General features: G+C 52.0%; 1 protein-coding gene across 3 annotated transcripts in view; it reads right to left on the bottom strand.

Moving 5' to 3' along the window:
- CORO2B (coronin 2B) overlaps positions 1-22,596 on the bottom strand; it is a 129,317-nt gene that overhangs the window by 89,158 nt on the left and 17,563 nt on the right. The gene's annotated exons all lie outside the window — the stretch shown is intronic.

The raw sequence follows: 22,596 nt of genomic DNA, 5'->3' as shown, positions 1-22,596 counted from the left end.
CCTCTGGTAATGACCCAGCAGTGTATTCAGAGCAGGCCTGGGAGCCCTGGGAGGTGGAGGGACTATTTCCCTGGCCGCCCTGAACTTGAAGTGGGCCATCCCTCCCGTTTCAGCCAGGAAGGCCCGTATTGCCCTCCGTGACGCCACACCTGTCTCCTCTCATCGGCCTCTCTGCAAATCCCACCTCCTGTCCACAGTACCCGCCACCATCCCACCCCCTGGACACCCAGTGCCTGGTAAACAGAACCCTGCGGGGGGCCAAGCCCCCACCCTACCGGGCTCCCACACACAGGAGCTTTGTCTGAGCTGTTGATGCATAATACATGGGCGCAGGCCCGGACCAGCCGCGGGCCCATCTTGGACAACAGACGCGTCACTAAGAGGCTGTGAGGGACACAGCCAGGACACAATGCTCCAGTCAGAGCTGAGGGCAGGGGATAAAGGGCCTGCTGGGGCCCTGGAACCGGTCCCTCCCCCCAACCCACAGTGCAAGGGCGGAGAGGAAGCAGTCCCCAGACTGCGCCGGGAGTCCTGAAATCCTCCCAACCGCCTTCCAAGCGCAGCCTCCAGCCACATCCTTGACTCACAGGCTTAGCTGCTTCTCCCTTGTGACCTATGAAGAGTCATCTAGGACCCCTCCTTGTCTTGGTCCTCATGTTCCTTCTTTTAAAAGAGTTTCTCCATCAGGTGTTACCACCCATCAGGGTCTAGTGCGCTCCTTGGGGTCTTGGGCAATGGTTTCTGATTTTGCCTGGCACAGAAGGCCCTCACGTACCCCACGCCCACATTATCAGTGGAAGAGCAATGTGGGGGTAACAGAGACTGAGAAAGGGGCATATTATGAATCAACTACGACGTACTTAAAAGAAGCTATGCACACTTCTATGTGATCAAACAGCACCCTTTCTCTTGCAGAGTATTTAAGTCGATAAATCCACATGCAGCCCAACTCAGATAAGCAGAATTGGGCAATGACATGTCCAGATGCTTTAGCAACAAGGGTCCGTGAGATTCGTTGTTGAACCACCCGGCAAACACGTTAAAAATGCATTCAGAGGTTCTCCCTGGCATGGAGATGTTTATTCTGGGGCCTGCTCCCAGAGATTCTGATTCAGGAGGTCTGGGTGGGAGCCCAGGAATCTGCATTTTAACATGTACCTAAGCGATTCCAATGTAGGTGGTCCACAGATGACACTTTAGCACGCGGTGGTTAACGAAAAAGTCTAGGTTTCAAGTATGCAAATACGTACCACTCACTGGCGGTTGACTGAACAACCCACTGCAAACTAAACCAATAGTCATGGAGATAAACTTCACAGCCATTTATCATCAAAATGCAGTGAAAGCAGTAATTGGACAATGGAGCCAGCTGAAAGAGGACACTGAAGCTACCTGACCTTACTGAGAATTCTGGGAGTCCCAGCTAGCTATAAGGGTGCACACAGTAGGAGCTTTGGCAAAGACTTGCAAAGGCACTACTCTTGGTAGAACACTGATTTCAAGGCCCCAGGAAACTCTCCAAATGTAATAACTTGGGTTTACAAACACCACGGTTTGATCACCCTTGTTTTATATAGGAGAATATTTGGTTGCTCATTAAAATAAAAATCTGTGGAATTGGGCTTCACTGGCTCTTAAGAATCCAAGGAAAAGCTGGCAATTCCGAATATGTTCCCAACCCTTCAGGGAGAGCCTTGACCCTCGCCAGTGGACTAGTCCTCCAAGATTTGCTGCATAGAGAGAAAGGAGGGAAGGCATGTGGGGGTGGAGAAGGGGAAGAGCCAGGTTCAATCTATTCTGATAAATCTCAATTTGGTAAGCCATTGTAATAAGCTGCTGCTGCCATCATGCAGGTACTTGGAGCCCTGAAGCTCTGGGCTTTAAATCTGGGTGTTTTGTTTTGTTCTGTTTTTTTGTTTTGTTTTGTTTTGTTTTGTTTTTGCAGAAATTGCTCATCAACACGGCCACCCCCCACACCTCTGATTCTGTCCTATTCGTGTAGTAATAGAGTCTCAGTTTTTAGCAGGGAAAAAGACTACATTGCCCAGCCACCTTTGCAGCCAAGGATGTAATCATGTGATGAAGTTATGGCCAATAGGATGTGAGCAGTGGTACCATGTGGCACCTCCAGGGTCTGTCCTGTAAAGGAAGGGGGAGTCCTCCTCTTCTCTTCCCCCTTCCCCGAGGTAGAAACAAGGACATGGGGAAAGCCATCTTTAAGCCACCTTAGATGACAGAGCTCAAAGAGAGAAGGAACATGGGCTCCTAACCACTTTGAAAAGGAAAGCTGCTTCAACAGCCCAGATACTTCTATCTAGATGTGATGTGAGAGAAAAATAAACTTCAATTTCGTTCATGCCACTTTGGGTCGTGAAAGAGCAGCCCCAACCAAAATCCTGTTTCTAACTCCCACTTCTCACGCTTTCATGACCCCGGCGAGGAGAGGAGGGTCTGACTTGTGACTCAGAGAGGCCAGTGAAGATAACGCACACCAGCCAGGACTAAAAGGTTTCCGTCACTCCCACGGCCTCTCCTGGAACTTCCAGGCAAGGGGAGAAGACAGTGGGTTTCTCTGAGGAGTCATCCGTTTTGGTGCAGTTAGGGAGGGGAGTCCAACGTCGTGCTAAGCCTGGCCATACCAACTCCCTGCACAGTCCCAGGTTAATGGCTCTAACGTTCTGCCTGGGTAAGGGATGCCAAGAAACTTGTTCTAGGGGTGGGGAGGGCTGAGGTGAGTTATAAACCAGCCACTGCCTTCTGTCTCTCCCCTCATGCTGGGCATGCCCAAGCTATAGATCTGCACACTGGACGTTTCCCAAAGATCATCCAGTCCCACTCCCTCATTTACAGAGGGGGAAACTGAGGTACGAGGGGGGCAGGTCATGTGTTCAAGGTCAGCTAGAGAGCAAGTTACCAGCAGCCCCAGGTTGGAACCCAGGTCTCCTCGCCCCACCCTGTTCAATGCGCTTTCTAGATGTTGTTACCAACTGGAGGAACGGCCCATCTCCCAGGAACTTAGGAGTATGCAAAATCTGACTAAGTGACCTCCCTTCACCCCGACAGCTCTCCTGCCCACCCCAGACCTCAGACCAGAGCACTCACTCCTACATCATCCATTCCAGTATTTGAGGGCTCCCCTGCAGTGCTGGGCATTTCTCAGTCTCCTATTCTCTCCCATTCTCTCTCCCTCTTCCCTGCACACCGCCCCCCCCCATAAATAAATGGAGTCACTCACTGCTGATTTGTCCTTATGGTTATCATTCTGATGCCTATACACAAAGAACCGCATAGAGAATAAGAACTCGCTAAATGCAATGCCCATCTTCATCCCTCAACATTCACTTTGGGTCCTTATCAACATCTACATGGAAAAGGCATCAAGAGCCTTTAAAACCTTCATTCGTTTTGTCTCCTTGTATCTATTCTTAAGAAACCACTCCCATAAACAATGAGCAATGGTGGACACATTTCACATAGTGGATGTTTCTTAAAAGTAGAAAGCTGGACCCACCTAAATGTCCAATAATAAAAGGCTGATAAAATCAAGTGTCTTGGGGCACCTGGGTGGCTCAGTTGGTTAAGCATCTGCCTTTGGCTCAGGTCATGGTCCTGGGGTCCTGGGATGGAGCCCCTCGTTGGGCTCCCTGCTCGGCGGGGAGTCTGATCCTCCCTCTCCCTCTGACCCTCTCCCCTGCTCATGCACTCTCTCTCAAATGAATAAATAAAAAAATCTTTTAAAAAAATCAAGTATGTTCACATTTATAGGATAGACTGTTATATAAGCATAAAAACCATGCTTTCAAAGCATATACCGTATTTCATCAAATCCAATTCAACCACTTCTAGGACTGACCAATACTTTATGTTCCTCAGAGGAAAAAAAAAATGAAGTAATTAACTATAACATGCTATCAATTAAAAATACATTGCAATTTCAGGGATCACAAAATGTAAAATATTATAGTCAATGAAATATGGTGTAAGTAATACCATGGAGAAATTCTCCTGATATAATGTTGTAACAGTAAACGCACAGGGTAGGATATACTCATATACACTCATAGGAAAAAAAAAATCTAAGTAAAAGAAGTCCTAAAATGCAAAGGGTAGTACCTTGAGAGGGTAGGACAAAGGGTGATATTTTATTTCCATTTTTACAGTGTTCTGATTTTCCAAATTTCCAGAATGAGCATGTATTGCTTTAATAGTCTAAGAAAGATTTGTAATTTAAAAAATAAATATAAAAATGAATACAACGGAACAGGTAAAATCACGGTGAGCACATACATGTCTATATAGAGAGCCATTCCCACGAGTCATGCTCAGCGGCTGGGCGCCTACCCTCCTGTTGAGGAATGGCAGTTAGTTTAGCTTAGTTGTTGCACAGGGAATGTGCATGGAATGTACATGAAATGTTCATGGAATGTTTCCCAATTTTTTGCTAACACAAATAAAGCTTTGTGCAAAGTGCTTTTTTGGTTCTCCCTCTTGGGTCCCTTCCTTGGCCCCTTCCAGGGTGTCGAATGAAAGGTGCTACCCGCCATGTCTGGGTGTTGGCTGGTATCTCGGAGTTGCAGTCAAGGGACAGGATGGTTCGTCTAAGGTCCATTTTCACTCTGACGCTCTGTTTCTAGATGTGAACATTCTGGACTAGCCTGATGCCATGTTGGCCTCCCAAACCTGCCTCACAGAAGCTGGAATTCTTCTACTGGGGAGTAGAATATTGTACTCTGCAAGGTGATAAGCCACTTGAATAAGGAAAATGAAAACATCAGTTCCTGGACAGATGGGACCCGTACCCTCAGGTGTAGAAGATGGACATAGGATCTAGCCCAAGACCAGGTTTCTATCAACAGAACTTAAAGGCACAGGGTGCTTGTGGGGAAGGGAGAGGGGGTGGGGAGGAATGGGAAAGTAGGGGCTATGTATGAGAGGAGGGGACATGAGGGAAAATGCAGAAGGGACGTGAGACCAAAGCAAAGGGCACAAGAAAGGGATGGCAGACAAACTTCTCCAGGGGAATCAGCAAGCTAGAGCTAATGCCCACATCCTTGCACAACCAGGGAAATGCCAGGTCCCTGCCATCTTTGGATGCTGTGCCAAACCTCCTAGAGGTATTTGGATGAGTAGAACAAAAGGGTGGGGTGGGGAGAGCAGAGGAGTGTGAAGATGCAGGACTGTCACAAAGGATCTGCTTCCGTGTCAGAATGTCTGCTGGTTGTGCCCATGCCCAGTGGCCCCCAAGGGACCAACCAACATGTCAGGACTGGTCAGAGCCTTGGACTAGGACCAGGAGACTGAGATTCGCATCATGACGCTTTCAAGTGACCTTCAGTACAATCATATGCTCTCCAGTGGCAATTTCGGGAAATATGAAACAGAGGACATAAACCAAGTCTGATTTGGACATCTTATGGTTCCAAAACAGATGCAACTCAACCAACTAGCTCAGTTAAAAAATTATTTTATTTTTTGGGCGCCTGGGTGGCTCAGTCGTTAAGTGTCTGCTTTCGGCTCAGGTCGTGATCTCAGGGTCCTGGGATCGAGCCCCGCATCAGACCCCCTGCTCCGTGGGAAGCCTGCTTCTCCCTCTCCCACTTCCCCTGCTTGTGTTCCCTCTCTCACTGTCTCTCTCTGTCAAATAAATAAAATCTTTAAAAAAATTATTTTATTTTTAAATAATAATTGTATCTTTTTAAGGTGTACAACATGATTTGATATACATATATGTAGTGAAGTGATCGCTATAGCCAAGCTAATTAACATTTCCATCTTTCTACCGTTACCTTGTGTGTGTGTGCCTGTGTATGATGAGAGCACCTGAAATCTACTCTTAGCAAATTTTCAGTATTCGATACAATATGATTAACTATACTCACCACGCTGTCTATAGACTTATTCATCCTACAGAACTGTTACTTTGTACACTTTAACCAAGATCCTCCCATTTCCTCCCCCCTCCCCAGCCCTGGTAACCACTATTCTGCTCTCTGCTTTTGTGAATTTGGTTCTTTTAGACTCTACATGTAAGTGTCATCATGCATTTTTTTTTCTTCCTGTGCCTGGCTCATTTCACCTCGAGTAATGCCCTCCGGGTTCATCCACATCGTCACAAATGGGCAGGATCTCCTTCTATAAGGCCGAGTCACTCTCCATTCCACATGTACACACACATATCACAAACATATCACAATTTCTGTATCCGTGCACCTCGGTGGACACTCAGGTTGCTTCCATATGTTGGCTACTGTATATAATGCTGTGAACATAGGGGTTGCAGATAATCTATTCAAGGTACTGACTTCATTTCCCTTGGCTGTGTATCCAGAGGAGGAATTGCTGGATCATATGGGATTTCTATTTTTAGTTTTTTGAGGCACTTCCACGCTTTTTTTTTCATAGTGGCTATACCCATTTACATTCCCACCAGTAGTGCCTGAGGGTTTCCTCTTCTCTACTTCCAAGTCAATACTTGTTATCTTTTATTATTTGACACTAGCCATCCGAACAAGTATGAGGTGGTGTCTTATTACGGTTCCGATTTGCATTTCTCTGATGCTGAGTGATAGTAAACACCTTTTCATGTATCTGTTGGCCCTTTGTATGCTGTTCTTGGGAAAAATGTCTATTCAAATTCTTTGTTCGCTTTTAAAAATGAGGTTGTCTTCTTGCCATTGAGTTGTGTGAGTTCCTTATATATTTTGAATATTAACCTCTTATAAGATATATGGTTTGAAAATATTTCCTCCCAATCCATGGGGTGTCTTTTCATTTTGTAGATGGTTTCCTTTTCTGTGCATAACTTTTTAGTTTGATGTAGTCTCACTTGTTTATTTTTGCTTTGGTTGCCTGAGCGTTGGTGTCATATCCAAAAAATCATTGTCAAGGCCAATGTAAAGGAGCTTTTTCCCTATGTTTTCTTTTTTCCCCAGAATGTTTACAGTTTCATGTCTTACATTTAAGTCTTTAATCCATTTTGAGTTGATTTTTATGTGTGCTTTTAAGATAAGGTCCAATTGCATTGTTTGGCATGTGGATATCCAGTTTTCCCAACACCGCTGAAGAGACTATCTTTCCCATTGTATACATTCTTGGCGTCCTTATCAAAAATTAGCTGACTGTATATGCTTTGGGTTTATTTCTGGGCTCGAGCCACTCATTTTATTTATCAATCACTGGACATATCATCTGTGCGAGGCACAGCATTAGGACCACAGGACTGCAAAGCAGAATGGGGCGGGGGGGTTACACACTCACAGAACATACAATACTTGTCAGTCACTGATGGGGCGGGGGGGTTACACACTCACAGAACGTACAATACTTGTCAGGCACTGATGGGGCGGGGGGGTTACACACTCACAGAACGTACAATACTTGTCAGGCACTGATGGGGCGGGGGGGTTACACACTCACAGAACGTACAATACGTGTCAGGCACTGATGGGGCGGGGGGGTTACACACTCACAGAACGTACAATACGTGTCAGGCACTGATGGGGCGGGGGGGTTACACACTCACAGAACGTACAATACGTGTCAGGCACTGATGGGGCGGGGGGGTTACACACTCACAGAACGTACAATACTTGTCAGTCACTGATGGGGCGGGGGGGTTACACACTCACAGAACGTACAATACTTGTCAGGCACTGATGGGGCGGGGGGGTTACACACTCACAGAACGTACAATACTTGTCAGGCACTGATGGGGCGGGGGGGGTTACACACTCACAGAACGTACAATACTTGTCAGGCACTGATGGGGCGGGGGGGTTACACACTCACAGAACGTACAATACGTGTCAGGCACTGATGGGGCGGGGGGGTTACACACTCACAGAACGTACAATACTTGTCAGGCACTGATGGGGCGGGGGGGTTACACACTCACAGAACGTACAATACTTGTCAGGCACTGATGGGGCGGGGGGGTTACACACTCACAGAACGTACAATACGTGTCAGGCACTGATGGGGCGGGGGGGGTTACACACTCACAGAACGTACAATACGTGTCAGGCACTGATGGGGCGGGGGGGTTACACACTCACAGAACGTACAATACGTGTCAGGCACTGATGGGGCGGGGGGGTTACACACTCACAGAACGTACAATACGTGTCAGGCACTGATGGGGCGGGGGGGTTACACACTCACAGAACGTACAATACGTGTCAGGCACTGATGGGGCGGGGGGGGTTACACACTCACAGAACGTACAATACGTGTCAGGCACTGATGGGGCGGGGGGGGTTACACACTCACAGAACGTACAATACTTGTCAGGCACTGATGGGGCGGGGGGGTTACACACTCACAGAACGTACAATACTTGTCAGGCACTGATGGGGCGGGGGGGGTTACACACTCACAGAACGTACAATACTTGTCAGGCACTGATGGGGCGGGGGGGTTACACACTCACAGAACGTACAATACGTGTCAGGCACTGAGCTGCCCTGATCATTAGTGACAATCCTAGGAGGCAGGTATTATTTTCCCTACTCTACAGACTGCAAAACCAAGGCTCAGACCTATTAGGTCATCCGCCCAAGGTCACAAAATTGTAAGTAGTTGAGTTGAGAGCCTAACCCCAGTTAACCCACTATGTCTCATCTTTCCTCTAAGAAGAAAAGCACACTACACTTGCCTTCAACGAACTCAAATTCCAGTAAGTGCCTGAGTTAGACAGCTAACTGCAATGCTGGGCAGGAAGCAGGACAATGCCTGATTGATTCTGACAGAAAGATGGGGAAGGAGTCAAGGAAAAGCTAGCATGGGAATCCGCCCGAAGCTTAACTCAGATTCCAGATTCGGAGTGCAGAACCAGGGGCAAGGGAGGGAGGGGCAGCCTTGGCATTGTGGGTAGAGGAAAGAGCACAAAAGCATGAGTGGACAGAGGGTAAAGTTCACGGGCCGTTTGGGAAAGAGCAGGGAGCCTGTTGTTGCTAGAAGAGGGGTTCTGGAGATCAGGGCAGGAGACCAGCCAGGGAAGATGGGTGGGGCCAGGCATCGAGGGGTCTTGGATGTCAAATCTAGGGTAGGCAGTGAAGGGGTGCACCCAGGACCTAAGCCTGCCGCCAGCCCATCCCCCATGGGGTCAGGGAGTGGCTCACTGCTTGCTTCGTAAACCAGGCACTGGAGACCCCATGCTTTCCTGCGGGGCCCTAGCTCCTCTTCTGAGCCCCACCCATTCACATTTACTGAGGGCTGCTGGCTCCCTGAAGACAAGGTCCCTTTCTGACAGATCTCCAATGCTCACCTTGTAGGAGGGGCTCAATAAATATTCACCTAGTTAGTTTTGAATAACAAATGAAATAATTACCCCATCCGTTTTCTTTCAGTGCCTGAGTCTCTGGCGGGGTTTCCACTAAGAAAACTGGGGGGTGGAGGGGAGAAGCTGGTTGCACAATTATGTGGTCCCTTGGGGATGGGCTAGGGGGCCAATGTAGATGATTCATGCGGATTCCAGGTCAAGCCAGTGTACCGAACGGGACCTCTTCGCACTTCCCCACCCCATTCCATCCCGTCTGCCATCACAGCCAGGGATGAGGCCCAGAAGGCCCATCCACACCGCATGCGGTGAAAAGCAGCTCTCAGTCCCATGTCCTCACCAGCTGACCCCAGCTCACCCCTGGGCAGCCCGGGAAGCTGCCTTCCATCAGTCACTCTTAGGCCTTTGGTGAAGTCACACAGGACGCTCTGGGTAAGGAAGGGTAGTGAGGAAGCCAAGGGCCAGCGTGGGAAGGAGCTGGAGGCCAGCAGCAAAGAGAAGCTGGAGACTTGGATATTCCCTGACTCCACACTAATTTTTCCTCTCCATTGACCTTCCTCTGGTTCAGACCCTTGTTACCATCTACTAGATGCTCCATATGGGCCACAAACGGATCCCCTGTCCCAGAGCTCACACAGCCAGGGCCCCCTTAAACACAGACCCCGCCAGGAGAGAGATGGAAGCCCATTCCTACCAGCCTGGTGTGTGGGCCAGACAGGAGGGTGAAGAAACTTCCAGATGATTCCAGCGCCTGAGATGTTCAAGTCACCCCTTGTCATTTGCACTATCCTAGCTGGGACCCCAGACATTGTGGAACAGACCCAAGTTATCTTCTCTGTGCCGTGTCTGAAAGCCTGACCCACAGAGTCCATGAGACTCCTTGCTAACTCTTCCATTGACTCAAAACAAACAAACAAAAAAACACCCTGATATCTATCTTTACCCTGGTGAGCCAGAGAGAAAGCCAAGAGACATTCAGAACATGGGAGAAGCCTCCTTTTTGTAGTGCCCTCCAGTTTGGGACACCCTTTCCAGGGCTCTGAATCGAGCACAATTCATGAAGGATGTACTGAACACCCACAAAGTGTCTGCCGTGAGCCAGCAGCTCGGGGGGTACCGAAAATGTCTCCCATGCCCACCTCTCCGCTCCAGAAACCACCCTCTTTCTGGAACCAGCAGAGGCTAACCAGAGATACTGGGGGATATGTAACTCCGCCTTAAGTTATGCTCCAGATTTTTCTGTCTGTCCCAGTTTCAAATATTCTGCCCTGCTGTACCCATGAGCTAGCAAAACATCCCCAGCATTTCAATGTTTCTATATTCAAACTGCATTTTCTACATGGCCTCTTCCACCCAGAAGCAGCTCAAAAATCTTACAGACCGTGTGCCAGAATTTAGGGTATGGAAAATGTTTACTTTAAGGAAAGTGACAGACCAACAACTATTCTATTCAGTTCAACAGGGCGGACGTCTAAGGCTGTCGCCTGCATGTTAGGCCCTGTGCTGGGCACTGCAGGGCCATCGATGCTCTTCTAGAATCAGGAACCCCAGCGCTGGAAGGGCCTCATCCACACAGCTAAATCCAGAAGACAAGGCCTCCACATTCAGCCCTCTGGATGGCAGGTGGCGCAGGTGACCATTCCCCCTCCTTGACCTTCCCTTGGCCACACCTTCTCGGGCACCTCTGGGAGCTTTTCCTGTCCTAAGTCTCAGCAAAGTTCAAACCCAGCCCCTCCTCTTTCACCTTGACCCAGCTGCCGCCCCCCACTGGATTACCTGGGAGCTCTGAACAAACGCTGATGGGACCCCACCCAGAGATTCTGATTCACTTGCCAGGAGGGGCCTCCGCTGACACTCACAGTGTCATGGGTGAGACCCACTGCCCTGCCTCAGGTCATCCACACTCGGGGATTTCACACCATCTACAAGCTGACGGCTCTGCAATTTCTATCCCAGGCCTGGGCCTCATTCCTGAGCTTTTGACCCGTCCATTCAGATTCTCGCAGGCATGCTCGACCCAACACATGGGGACACACAATGGATCTTCTCCCCACCTCTATCTGCTCCTCTGCTCCCACCATGACTTCCATCCACCCAGAGGAGCAGCCCACAAACCTCAGAGCATCTCTGAGTCCCCCGCCACCCTTCTCTGCCGGCCCACCTCTAGGTCCTGCCCACTCTCCCTCTCTTTGGTGTTACGCAGCGATGATCATGGTGTGCGGAAAAACTCTGCATCCTTCCCTTTTCACTTCGCGTGAACATTTTTCCACATTGCCATATCATTTTGGTATTATAATTTTTAACGGCTGCAAAATGGTCTATTGAATAAATGCTGCCTAATTTACTTAGCCAGTCTCATATTGTGAAGTCTTTATTTTGCTTCCAATCTTTTGTTGTTATAAATAAAGCCATGATGAGCATTTTGATGCATAGAGCCTTTCCCCGCCTTTGGATTATTTCTTTTGGACAGATTCCCAGAAGCAGGATTACTAGGTCACAGGATATGGGCATTTTTATGGCTTGTGATGCATGTTGCCAAACTGCTTTTCAAAAAGCGGGTATCCCTTTACTTTTATGTGTCTTTGATAATGGCTTCTACAGCATTGGAAGACACTGCCACAGGACCTAGGACAACCCAGGGGAGCTGGAAGTTCGGAGTTGCTCTCTTTTTTAGAAGACTTCTTAAAAGCTTGCTTAATTTTTTCCAAACTATCAAAATAATAAATATACAGTATAGGGCGCCTGGGTGGCTCAGTTGGTTAGGCGTCTGCCTTCGGCTCAGCTCATGATCCCGGGGTCCTGGGATCGAGCCCCGCATCGGGCTCCCTGTTTGGCGGGGAATCTGCTTCTCCCTCTACCCCTTCCCCCTGCTTGTGCTCTCACTCTCTCGCAAATATAATCTTAAAATAAATAAATAATTATACAGTATAGAAAGGCAAACTGAGACGTATAACCAAATAGAACAAAAGCACCCGCAATCCCGCTTTTGCGTGGATTCTCAGGACCTCTGTCGGAATGCTAGCACAAGGAACTCCCTGAATTTACAGAGAAGTGAAACGGTGGTTTTTTTTTTTTTTTTAAGTTTTTATTTATTTATTTGAGAGAGAGAATGAGAGACAGAGAGTACAAGAGGGAAGAGGGTCAGAGGGAGAAGCAGACTCCCTGCTGAGCAGGGAGCCCGATGTGGGACTCGATCCCAGGACTCCAGGATCATGACCTGAGCCGAAGGCAGTCGCCCAACCAACTGAGCCACCCAGGCGCCCTGAAACGGTGGTTTTAAGTCAAGGCTTATACACAAAGAGAGTGCTGGCCTTCTGGAAGTAGCCCCCTGGGAAGGACAGCACATATTCTAACCACATCGTTGAGAGCAAATCACCACTTTTTTAAACAACAACAACAACAACAAAATCACTTTTTAAATTCCTGGAATGAAATCCCACTTAGGACTGGCTAGGGATAGCCTCAGTGAAGGCATAACTTTGCCCCTCATTAATAGGGTTCCTCTCCTTAGCCACAATCGGGGTCATTTGGACACAAGCTTGGTTCTTTCAAGGTGGGAAAGAGGGTTTGAGGAGGTAAGTAGGGGCTGGCTGGCCATGAAGCTCCAAATGATTTCCTGACCTTAGAAGCTGGTCCTGAAAACTGCTCCCAAGTAGGTCCCATATATTCTGAACAATGGCTGGATCTCCTGGAATCCGTGTGACATGAGGGGACACCCGAGTGACATCAGTGACAAGCAGACACAGTAAAAGGATGAAGCGGGCAGCTATGTTTGCAGGGGACTTACTATGTGCCAGGTTCTGCACTAACTGCTTCAGCACGTAAAAAAACTCAACGCTCACAATGCTACTTGTACAAGGGGTTAACCATAGAGACTACTGTTACTCTCCCAATTCACAGATGGGGAAACCGAGGGTTAAAAACCTGTCCTGGACCTCACAGCTGGAGGGTGGGAGGGGCCAGGATTTGGACCCCAGCAGTCTGACCTCACAGCCTGGCCCCTTGTCCTAAATGTCCAGGGTGCGCATGTTCTCGTGCGAGCCTCCGCAGGAGACCAGCGGCCCCTCTGAATTCCTCCCCCCATGTTCTGTCCACCTTGACCTCCCAGCTGAGTTCCCGCGTCCCCATGTGTGCTCATCTGCTAGTGCCGCCCTAACGGAGTGCCACCGGCCGGCTGGTTTTGGACACTGGAGTCCGAGATCGAGGTGCCAGCAGGGTTGGTTTCTGGTGAGACCGCTCTTCTTGGCGGGTGATGCCGCTTCTCCTCTGTGCGCCGCACACTCCTTCCTTCTCTTAGGAGGATGTCAGTCCTACAGGATTGGGGCCCCATCCTTCTCACCTGCTTCAACCTTAGTCATCTCCTTAAAGGTCCCATCTCCAAATACAGTCACATTGGGGGTTAGGGTTTCCACCTATGAATCGGGGGGCCAGGGATAATCACTTCAATACACTAGGTGCACCTGGTTCTGCTCTGGGAGATGCAGACTGCTGACGTTTGGGTGACCCTGCACTGTCCCCGTGGCTCATCCAATCCTGCCTCACATTAGCATCCTCCATAAGCATGCTTTTCTATAACTGGATTATGATTATCCGGAGGTTCCAGGCCAACATTCACCACTCTGCGCTATCCTCCCATTCATTCATTCAACTCATGCATTCCTTCGGTCAGCCCCTGAGCCACCAGGCAGCTAGTTTAGTAACGCATCACCTGCTAGAAGCTGGGCACTCGTTGGCCCTGGGACTTTGATGGTGCACCAGTGCACAGGACAGAGCGACAATTCTGCATCCTAAAGTAGCCGACCAGCCTCCTCTGTCCCTAAGCCCAGGCCACCTGCCATCTGTCACCTTCCATCCCAAACCCACGCTGGGCAGGGGGCTCTCTAGCGCCTTCCCGCTCAAGGGAAACGGGTGTTAATCCAATGGGGCAGGTGTTTCTAAGCAAGGGATTGCAAAACTGTGTCCCCTCCCCCAAATAAAATTACACGTCCCAACAAGAGAAATAACCATGTGTGTGCAAGATTCGTACAAGAAACAGGTCTGCTTCCAAGAAATATTTCTCCTAGAAGACAGAAAGGAATCACTTCTTTGTGTTCTTGCAGGGGAAGAAGGTAGGCGTTGCTTATCTCCCTGAACCTCCCTTCACTGAAGTGGAGAGCTATGAAATCCAGAGTTACCATCCTTCCCCCACAAGGGGCAATAAAAGGAGGAGACACCCCAGAGCAGGCAAACCACAGGACCCCCACCCACCAGGGCAGTAGGAGCCCTGGGAACCATGAAAAGGACAGCTGGAGCCTGTTTAACTTGGGACAGACAGGCGTTCAAGGCACATATTCTAAAGGGCGGTGAGAGCCCTTATGCTCATCTCTCTTGCGTGGCCTGAAATGTCTGTATGGAAACATCCAGGTGAAGTGTGCGTGCATCCGGAGTCAGAACCTAACGCAGGCCACAGATACCATCACTGCGATATGATACCCTCCTTGCCTCTTGCTGCTTTCCCCTCACAGCACTGAGAGTGACCTGACATGAAAACCTGGGGATCTTTTTTATTTTTTAATCATAAAGGAATATATGCAAGAGTGTCTCTTTGAAGCCTAAATCCAGTGTCATTCCCCTCCTCTGCCCTCAGGATCAAGTCTGTGGTCCTCGCGAATTGGATTATGGGGGTCCTCCTTGGCCTGGGCCCCCAGCACGGCACATCTAGGCCCCGGATACACTCAGTTCCTTCCTGTTCCGCGGGGCCTCTGTTTCTCTTCTGCGGGCCTTTGCACGTGCTGATTTCCTCTCCCTTGGTCGGTCCCAATGCCCAACTGATCACTGGGCCAAATCCTCCTCCTCCTTTGGGGTCTCTGCTCCAGAGCCACTTCCTCAGGCCAGCCATCCGATCCCCCTCGACCGTGTTAGCGGCTCTCCTCTGGGCCCCTCGTGCTTCCTTCAGCCTACGTTCCTCACTGAGGGCTGTGAGGGTCAGACCCTGTGCTCCTCACAGCACCCCCCCCGCCCCCGCCCTGCCCCTGTCTCCTGCCACGTTCACCGCTTTATCCTCAGTACTCACCCAAAGGCACAGCACACAGCGCTCCGGGGATGTTGGCTGAAGGAAGGCTGGGGGACAGGCAGGCCCCACCACCCTCCCCGCAGCCCTGGAGGCCAGCCAGGGAAGCTCCTCATCCATCGCTGCATCCCTAGGGCCTGGCCCAGGGCTTGGCACACAGCAGGTGCTCCAGACAGTTTGGCCCTGAGGGGGTTGGGTACGGAGGAGCAAACAGAAGACTCCGCTTTCAGGATAGATTTCTTTTTTTTTTTTTTTTTAAGATTTTATTTATTTATTTGAGAGAGAGAGAGAGAGAATGAGAGATAGAAAGCACGAGAGGGAAGAGGGTCAGAGGGAGAAGCAGACTCCCCGCTGAGCAGGGAGCCCGATGTGGGACTCGATCCCGGGACTCCAGGATCATGACCTGAGCCGAAGACAGTCGCTTAACCAACTGAGCCACCCAGGCACCCCTCGGGATAGATTTCTAAATCTCTACTATCTGTCAGCCATTCACACACCCAGAAACTTGCCCACCGCCCCATCCCTCGAGGGAGACCCACACATCGCAAAGTGCCACAGCCCGAAAGGCTGGCTGGGAGGTGTCCTGGCCCTTTTAATTAAAAGTGGGACGGGTAGCCTCCTCTCCTCTCCTTCCTCTGTCTCCAGGTCACTTCTGGAAACCGGGAGTCAGCAGGACAGACGAGAAGCAAGTGCGGTGGATGTGGAGAAATCGCTGGGTTTGCATCTCTGCCCCCCAGCCCTCCTCCCACACTAATCCTCCCTTGTGGGGGACCAGCAGCCAGGAGGCTGGGCGTGGGGCCAGGGCTGTTCCCCGCTCACCATCTTCATTTCTTCTAGTCTCCTTTTCACTCCCACTCTTTCCCTCAAGGCCCCGGCATCCCTTCTTCCTCAGGTGGGAAAGGCAGGGGGCTGTCCCCTGGCCGTCACTACAGTCATGGGAGGCAGGAGAGTCTCCGAAGGCCCTGGGGGCTACGTCAGTGGAGAAGCTCCCAGGCCTGGGCCTTAGGGTGGGACTGAGGGCAGAGAGAGGCTGCTAGCAAAGACCCCCTTCTCCGTCTGAGCCCCCTGGGGGCACCACATCTGAAGCTCCAGAGCGGAAGGCAGGGGCTGACCTGCATTGGGGGAGCTTGTCACCTGGTATGAAGTGAACCTGGTGTATACTGGGCCAAGTCCATTCCTGGGCAACTGTGCTAAAAAACATGCATGAGGCACAGACCAAGCACGGTGGCAAAGGGGGCTGGGAGACAGCTTCCAGGAAGGCTTCCTGGAGGAGGCGGCCTTTGAGCCAGGCCTTCACGAAGGAGTGCAACTTCCACATTTTAGAAAGTTTGCAAAACAGACGCATTCAAAGTGATGGAATTTGGGGTACATATGTGTGTGTGTTAAATGGAGGGGTGTTTATTTGTGGAGGAAGGAAACCCCCCCTGACCTGCAATGAGGCTGAGATTGAAATCATCTGAGTGTCTTTTATCCCTGCGCCCGAGTGGCTTGGGCAGGGGATTGTGGACTCCACCCCAGGGGTCTGCAGGGGTTGCCTCCATCCCCTCTCCCAAGCCCTGGGTCCCGGGTGGAGGGGGCCTCCGCCAAGCAGCAGGGACAGCAATAGTCTACATGGAGGGACAGGAGGAGACCCCCTAGCCAGTCTCCAAGGACGCAGCTCATTAGAACGCATCCCTCGTTGCCATGGAAACTCCTGGCCCACAGAGGCTGGGTAAGAGTTCCTGAATTCACTCAGGCCTGGAGCACAATTAGACAAGATGAATTTTTGAGTCGGAGCATAATGAGACCCGGATGTCCGGAAAGCATATGGCAGCCTCTCAGGGGACGGCAGAGCCCCCGGGGGGAGCGCACTGCTGTTAGGAGGTCACCAGGCCACCGCCTCTCTGGGGCGGGAGGTCTGGGAGGCCCTGGGGAGCACTTCCCCCCTTTAGAATTCTTCAAGGGCAGCACAAGCTGCTAGCAGTGCGGGGGCGGGGGGGGGGGGGGGTAATGGGATGGGAGAAAGAAGAATAAGCTCCCTCTATCTGTCCCAGGCCCTTCCGGGGTCAGGGTTGGGAAGCTTTATTTTGCTCCCTTTGATAGACTTGCCAACAAATGCATCTCACGTGGCTGAAGCCTTGCTGCATGCACAGAATAGATTCTTCTCTCCGTGCAAAGTTCAAATATGTCATTCAAAAATCTCTACTTGAACATATCCGGGGCCAGGCACGAGAAACGCGGCACGGGATCTGTGGCATCGCACGCTCCCTCCCACTCAGGACAAGGGGGGGCTTGCCCTCTGGCAGCGGGGGTAGGGCATCTTCAGCTATCACGCTCTCGGCACAGCAGCGACAGTAGAAGGACAGAGTTTGGAGTTGACGAGAGATCAGAGAAGGCTCCGTGGAGGAGGTGGTGGCATTTTGGCTGGGCCCTGAAAGCGGTGATCAGGAGGCCTTTGGTGTACAGGGAGCAGAAAAGCACAAGTTGAATTTGGGGGCAGCAAGCACACCAATGTGGCTAGCGGGCAGGGTCTGGACAGGAGCCAAGGAGGTTAACGTGGTCAGAGAGGGAAGGCTTTGAACACCCAGCCAAGCGGCCTGGGCAGTGGGAAGCCAAAGAATCCTGTTGCCCAGGTGGACGACGGACTCCAGGAGCACAGGCTCGTAGGACTTCCTTCCTTCCCCCCTCCCCTGATCTGGGGCAGCCCAGGCCAGCTTAGGCCTAAAGCCAGGACAGGCTCAGAGCACGGCCGCCCTAGCTCCAGTCCCCCTAGCTCCCGGCCCCCAGCGTCCCTCAAGCAGCATCACCTTTCCAAGGCTTCCAGAAGTTCCAGGCAGAATGGGAGCTTACTCCTAGCAAGGCTCCTGCACAAAACCCCAGCGCTCTACGCACAGACCAGGTGACAGATGAGCCCCTGGGTGCCCAGCAAGGAGCCCCACATAGAGAGGGGAAGGGAGCGGCGAGGGTTTGCTGTGGGAGCTGGGGAGAGAAGGCAGAGGCCCCCAGGCCTGCTAGGCTCCAGGGAGGGACGCTTGCCAGGGACTTGCCTCCGCCTGGCTTCTCTAAAGTCCAGGCTTTTTTTTTTTTTTTTTTTTTTTAAAGCAGGCCTCCTATCCTGAGAAAATTGGATCAATTTTATCCAGGAGGTTGCTATTAGCAAAATCACTGACCCTGCAAGATAGAGAAGCAGAGAAGGCAAAACTTCCTGTTTGTTCTCACTCTCTCTCCCTCCCAGCCCCCTCCCCCATCCCTCTCTCTGGCCAGGAACCCAGCTCAGTTCCCCGGGAGCCAGGACACCCCAATTCTGGCTGACTGTCCCTTTCCTCCTGAGCTTCAGCCTCTGGGGGCTCTGAGTTTCTGAAAGTGGAAATGCTCTCAGGGCCAAGTCTGTGGAACAGGTAGCTGGTCCAGCTGGGGGGGCTGGATGTGGGACATGGCCACTGACCAGAGCTGGCTCCTCCCAGGAACCCCAGTGCCCCACTGACTTCTACCTCTTACCGGCCTCCACCTCCAATTTGTCACCCCATGTCCTGTCTCCTCTCTGGCCCTCACCATTACTACCTGGCCGGCTCAGGCCTCCTGCCCGGACCACCACGATGCCCCCCCCCCCCCCCCCCCCCCCCCCCGCCACAGGTCTGCTGCCCCCAGGCCCACCCAAAGCAATGGGTGTAACTGCAGGCCCCTGGGGGAGGGGCAGGGTTGGCCACAGCCGAGAGCTTTTTGTTTGTTTCGTCCTTTTTCTTCCTTGATGGGAGGGAAACAGAAATGAGGGAGAAGCCGTGGGTTAAATGCACTATTTTTGAGGGACAAAATGGCCAGGCAGCTAAAGGGCCAGTGCATCAGAGATGGGCTAGAACCCTGGCTCCATCAGCTTACCAGCTGTGTGACCTGGAACATGCTACCTAACTCTCTGAGCCTCAGCTTTCTCATCCATAAAATGGACATAACAGCACCCCAGGGCCACCCCCCTTGCCTCAGGGGCTGTTTAAAGAACGTTACCAGATGCATGTAGAGCAGGTAGCATAGTCCCTGGCACATGCTCAGCACCAAGTAAAGACTGATCATTAGTACTTTGTTACTGGTGAATTCAAATCCTATAGCACCTCCCTCCTTGCCACCCACACCCAGGCCAACCCGGAACAGAGATGCCGGCAGCCCGCAAGGCAGCCACTTCACTTCGCTCCTCCCTTCTCCTTGACCCGAGACGGCTGAGCCTCTTAATTGCTCTTTGGTTTTACTCCATTTGAAATGAGCAGGGCACCAATTCCCCGCAGGAAAAAATAAATATGCTTCTGCTCAAAATACTAATGAGGTTGGATGCCAGGTGAGGCTGGTAGGGGAGCCCGCCCCCGAGGACGTCCGTGAGCCCAGCCGGCCCTGCGGGAGGATGCAGCCCAGCTTGGAGCACCCTCAAGAGGGCAGGCGGGATGTGAGGCTCTGGTTTTGCTCCACGGGCCCCAGGCCAGGGGCTGGGCTGGCTCAGGGGACCCGTCGTGGCAGGGGGAGTGGGAGCCCCCTGTGGCCATGCCCCTTGGAAGTGTGGAGCCTGCTCTCCGAGCAGCTCCGGGAATAGCTGGCTGACATCTGCCTCTCCTCCCACCCAGTCACCAAGCCTGGGGAGTCCTCGTCCCCGCGCCACTGCCTCTGCCCTGGCTCAGACCCTCAACAGCTCAACGAGGCTGCTGGGCTCTCAACCTCCAGCCTTGCACGCCTCCTCTCCTACCTCCCCTGAGCGGTCATTCTCAAGCAGTCAGTCAACAAACATGAGCGAGCAGGAAGCATGTGCTGGCCCGTGGGAGGGAGGAGGACTCGGTGCGACCCAGACCCAGCCTCAGCCTCCTCCTTTCTGACCCTCTCCCCTCACACTGCCCCGGACGAGGGCCTCTGGCTGTGCCTTCAGGGACGGGCGGCCTTCTCCTCGGAGCCTTGAGCTTGCTGCTCTCAGTCAGAAAGGTCTTCCCAGATTCCACGTGGCTCCATCCCTCCCCTCCTTCCTCTCTGGGCCCCCACATCCCCTTTTCAGAGCCACCCTATTTACAAGAGCGCCGCCCACTGCCCCGCCCCTGGCCCCAAAGTATTTTCCTTAATAGTGTTTACCACCCCCTGACATCCTAATATTTATACATTTCTGTTCTGTCCTGTCTCCAGAACCTCCAGGGCCAGTCCCCTGAGGGGCGAGGCCTTTTCTCTTTTGTTCACGGATGTTGCTGTGTGCTGTCACCCGGCATGCAGCCGGTGCTTACTGGATGGTCCTGTGTGTTCAGATTCAGATTATACTAATCCTAATGCTGTTATTGACTATGACCTCTTACAAGGCCCCCCCATGGGACACAGGAACAACAAGCCAGTGATGAAGCTGGGAACAGAGCCCTGGCCCTGGGAGAAGCCTCTGAAGCCCTGCCCCAGGGGCCAAACTAGGGACAGGGTTCCTGGTCTCTGGAGTAGGAGAGCAGATGACCTGGGGCCTGCCACGAAGCCCGAGTTGCAGAGCTGCATGCAGACTTTCATGGCGGAAGACAAGGCCAGTCCCATTGTCAGGAAGAAGTGCAGCCTTGCTCCTTGGTGCCTGAAACTCCCAGGGGATAGAAACCGGACAGCCATGTCCCCTTCCTGGGAGGAAATCCTGCCAGAGTTCTCAGGGACACATGCTGCGGGACTCAGCTGAAGGAGGAAGGAGGGAAGGAGTCCCAGGGTGGGCCTTGGTCCTGGGAGCATTCCCCCTGGCCTGATCCCGCAGGCCACAGCTGAGGCTGCCGGCTGGGCTGGCTGATCAGTCCTACCTCCTGTCGGTTCTCTGGCCTTGAACACTGCATAGCTGGGACTTTTGCAGGGCAAAATGCTCCCTCCATTCCTTCCTACCCATTCCACAGCTCATCTGACTCTCCAAACACTGACAAGAGACAGACAGAACTGGGTTGATACCTCTCTCTTTTCAGAGCTGGAAACAAAGACCCAGAGAGGTTAAGCAACTTGCCCAAGGTCACACAGCATGGTAGAGGCAGAGCCCAGAATAGAAACTAGGCTGAGATTTCAGTTGTTATTATTTGGAGTCACCAGGAAAGCATGTGCTGAACGGCTTTCCTGGGACCGGAGGCAGGAGGTTGAGAGGGCTTTCTGTCCCTTCCAGAAATCCCTCCAGCAAGCACACAGGCTCTGTCTGGCTTCAAACCCAAAGAAATTCCTTCTCTGCTCATTGGCTCTGAGACACGGGAAGCAGCCCATTCCCTGTGGCTTCTTCCCTGGAGGATACGTTCAATAAACAGAACCCCTTTCTCATCTTCCTGCGTAAATATTTCAGGAGGCTGAGAAACAAACAGATCTGCATTTGCTCTGCTGCGGGCCACTCAGAAATGGGGGCTCCTCTGACTCAGGCAGGACCCTCACCCCCCCACACACCCCTGCAGTGTTCCCCGGGGGCCATGGGAAATACAGGATGGCAGGGACAGTCTTCCTGCACAGGGTACCCACCTGGGTTGGGGAACCTGGTGGGAACGGGAGAGCACAGCCCCGTTTTTCACCCGAAGTGCCCCCCCCCCACCTACCACTTGCTGCCCCTAGAAATGGGAGAACATAGTCTGCTCAGCGTCTGTTGTTCCTGGGGACGCTTCAGTTGCCACTGCCTGGATCACAGCACAGGGGACATGAGGTTCCTGCTCAGGCACCACCCTTGGGGCAGGGGTACAGAGCCTCCAAGAACAGGTGGACCAGAGCTCTGGCTGGCCACCTCGACAATTTAGTGGGCCAGCCCCCCCTAGGGCTCCCCCACCCTCCTTTCGTTTATTCCTTCAGTCGTGCATGGAGCACATTATTCTTGGGCAGAGAACATTCAGCGGCTCCCCATTGCCGACCAGATTCTGACTTCTCAGACTGTCATTTCCCGTGCTTCCCAATCCCGCCCCACAGCTTCCCAGCCACACCTCCATCCACTCAAGTCACACCGCAGTGAGCCTGCTTGCTCCCTTCCCCTAGACAAGTCCTTCCCTTTCCGTCTTGCTACCTGCCTTTGCCTTTTCTCGTCTTCCATTCTTTGCTCTCACCATTTGCAGGCTGGTGAGTGAGCCACCTCCTCCCTGAAGCCTTCCTTGACCATCCCACCCCACAATGATGCCCCTCGCCTCCCCTAGCTTCCTCGTGGATCGCTGCCACCTGGAAACTGCTCCTGGGACTCCCTCACGTGTGAGGTCTTAGCGTCCCAAGTCAGTTACGAGCATCTAGTGAGCCAGGCGTCTGAGGATGAGGGCTGCCCCTGGACATTACTCTGGAAGGAAATTCAGCTTTAAAGACATCTTCA

Source organism: Zalophus californianus, chromosome 6 (assembly GCF_009762305.2).
Source record: "Zalophus californianus isolate mZalCal1 chromosome 6, mZalCal1.pri.v2, whole genome shotgun sequence".
Classification (NCBI taxonomy): Eukaryota; Metazoa; Chordata; class Mammalia; order Carnivora; family Otariidae; genus Zalophus; species Zalophus californianus.
Note: the sequence above shows the minus strand (reverse complement) of the source record. Positions and strands in the feature narration are given on the sequence as shown.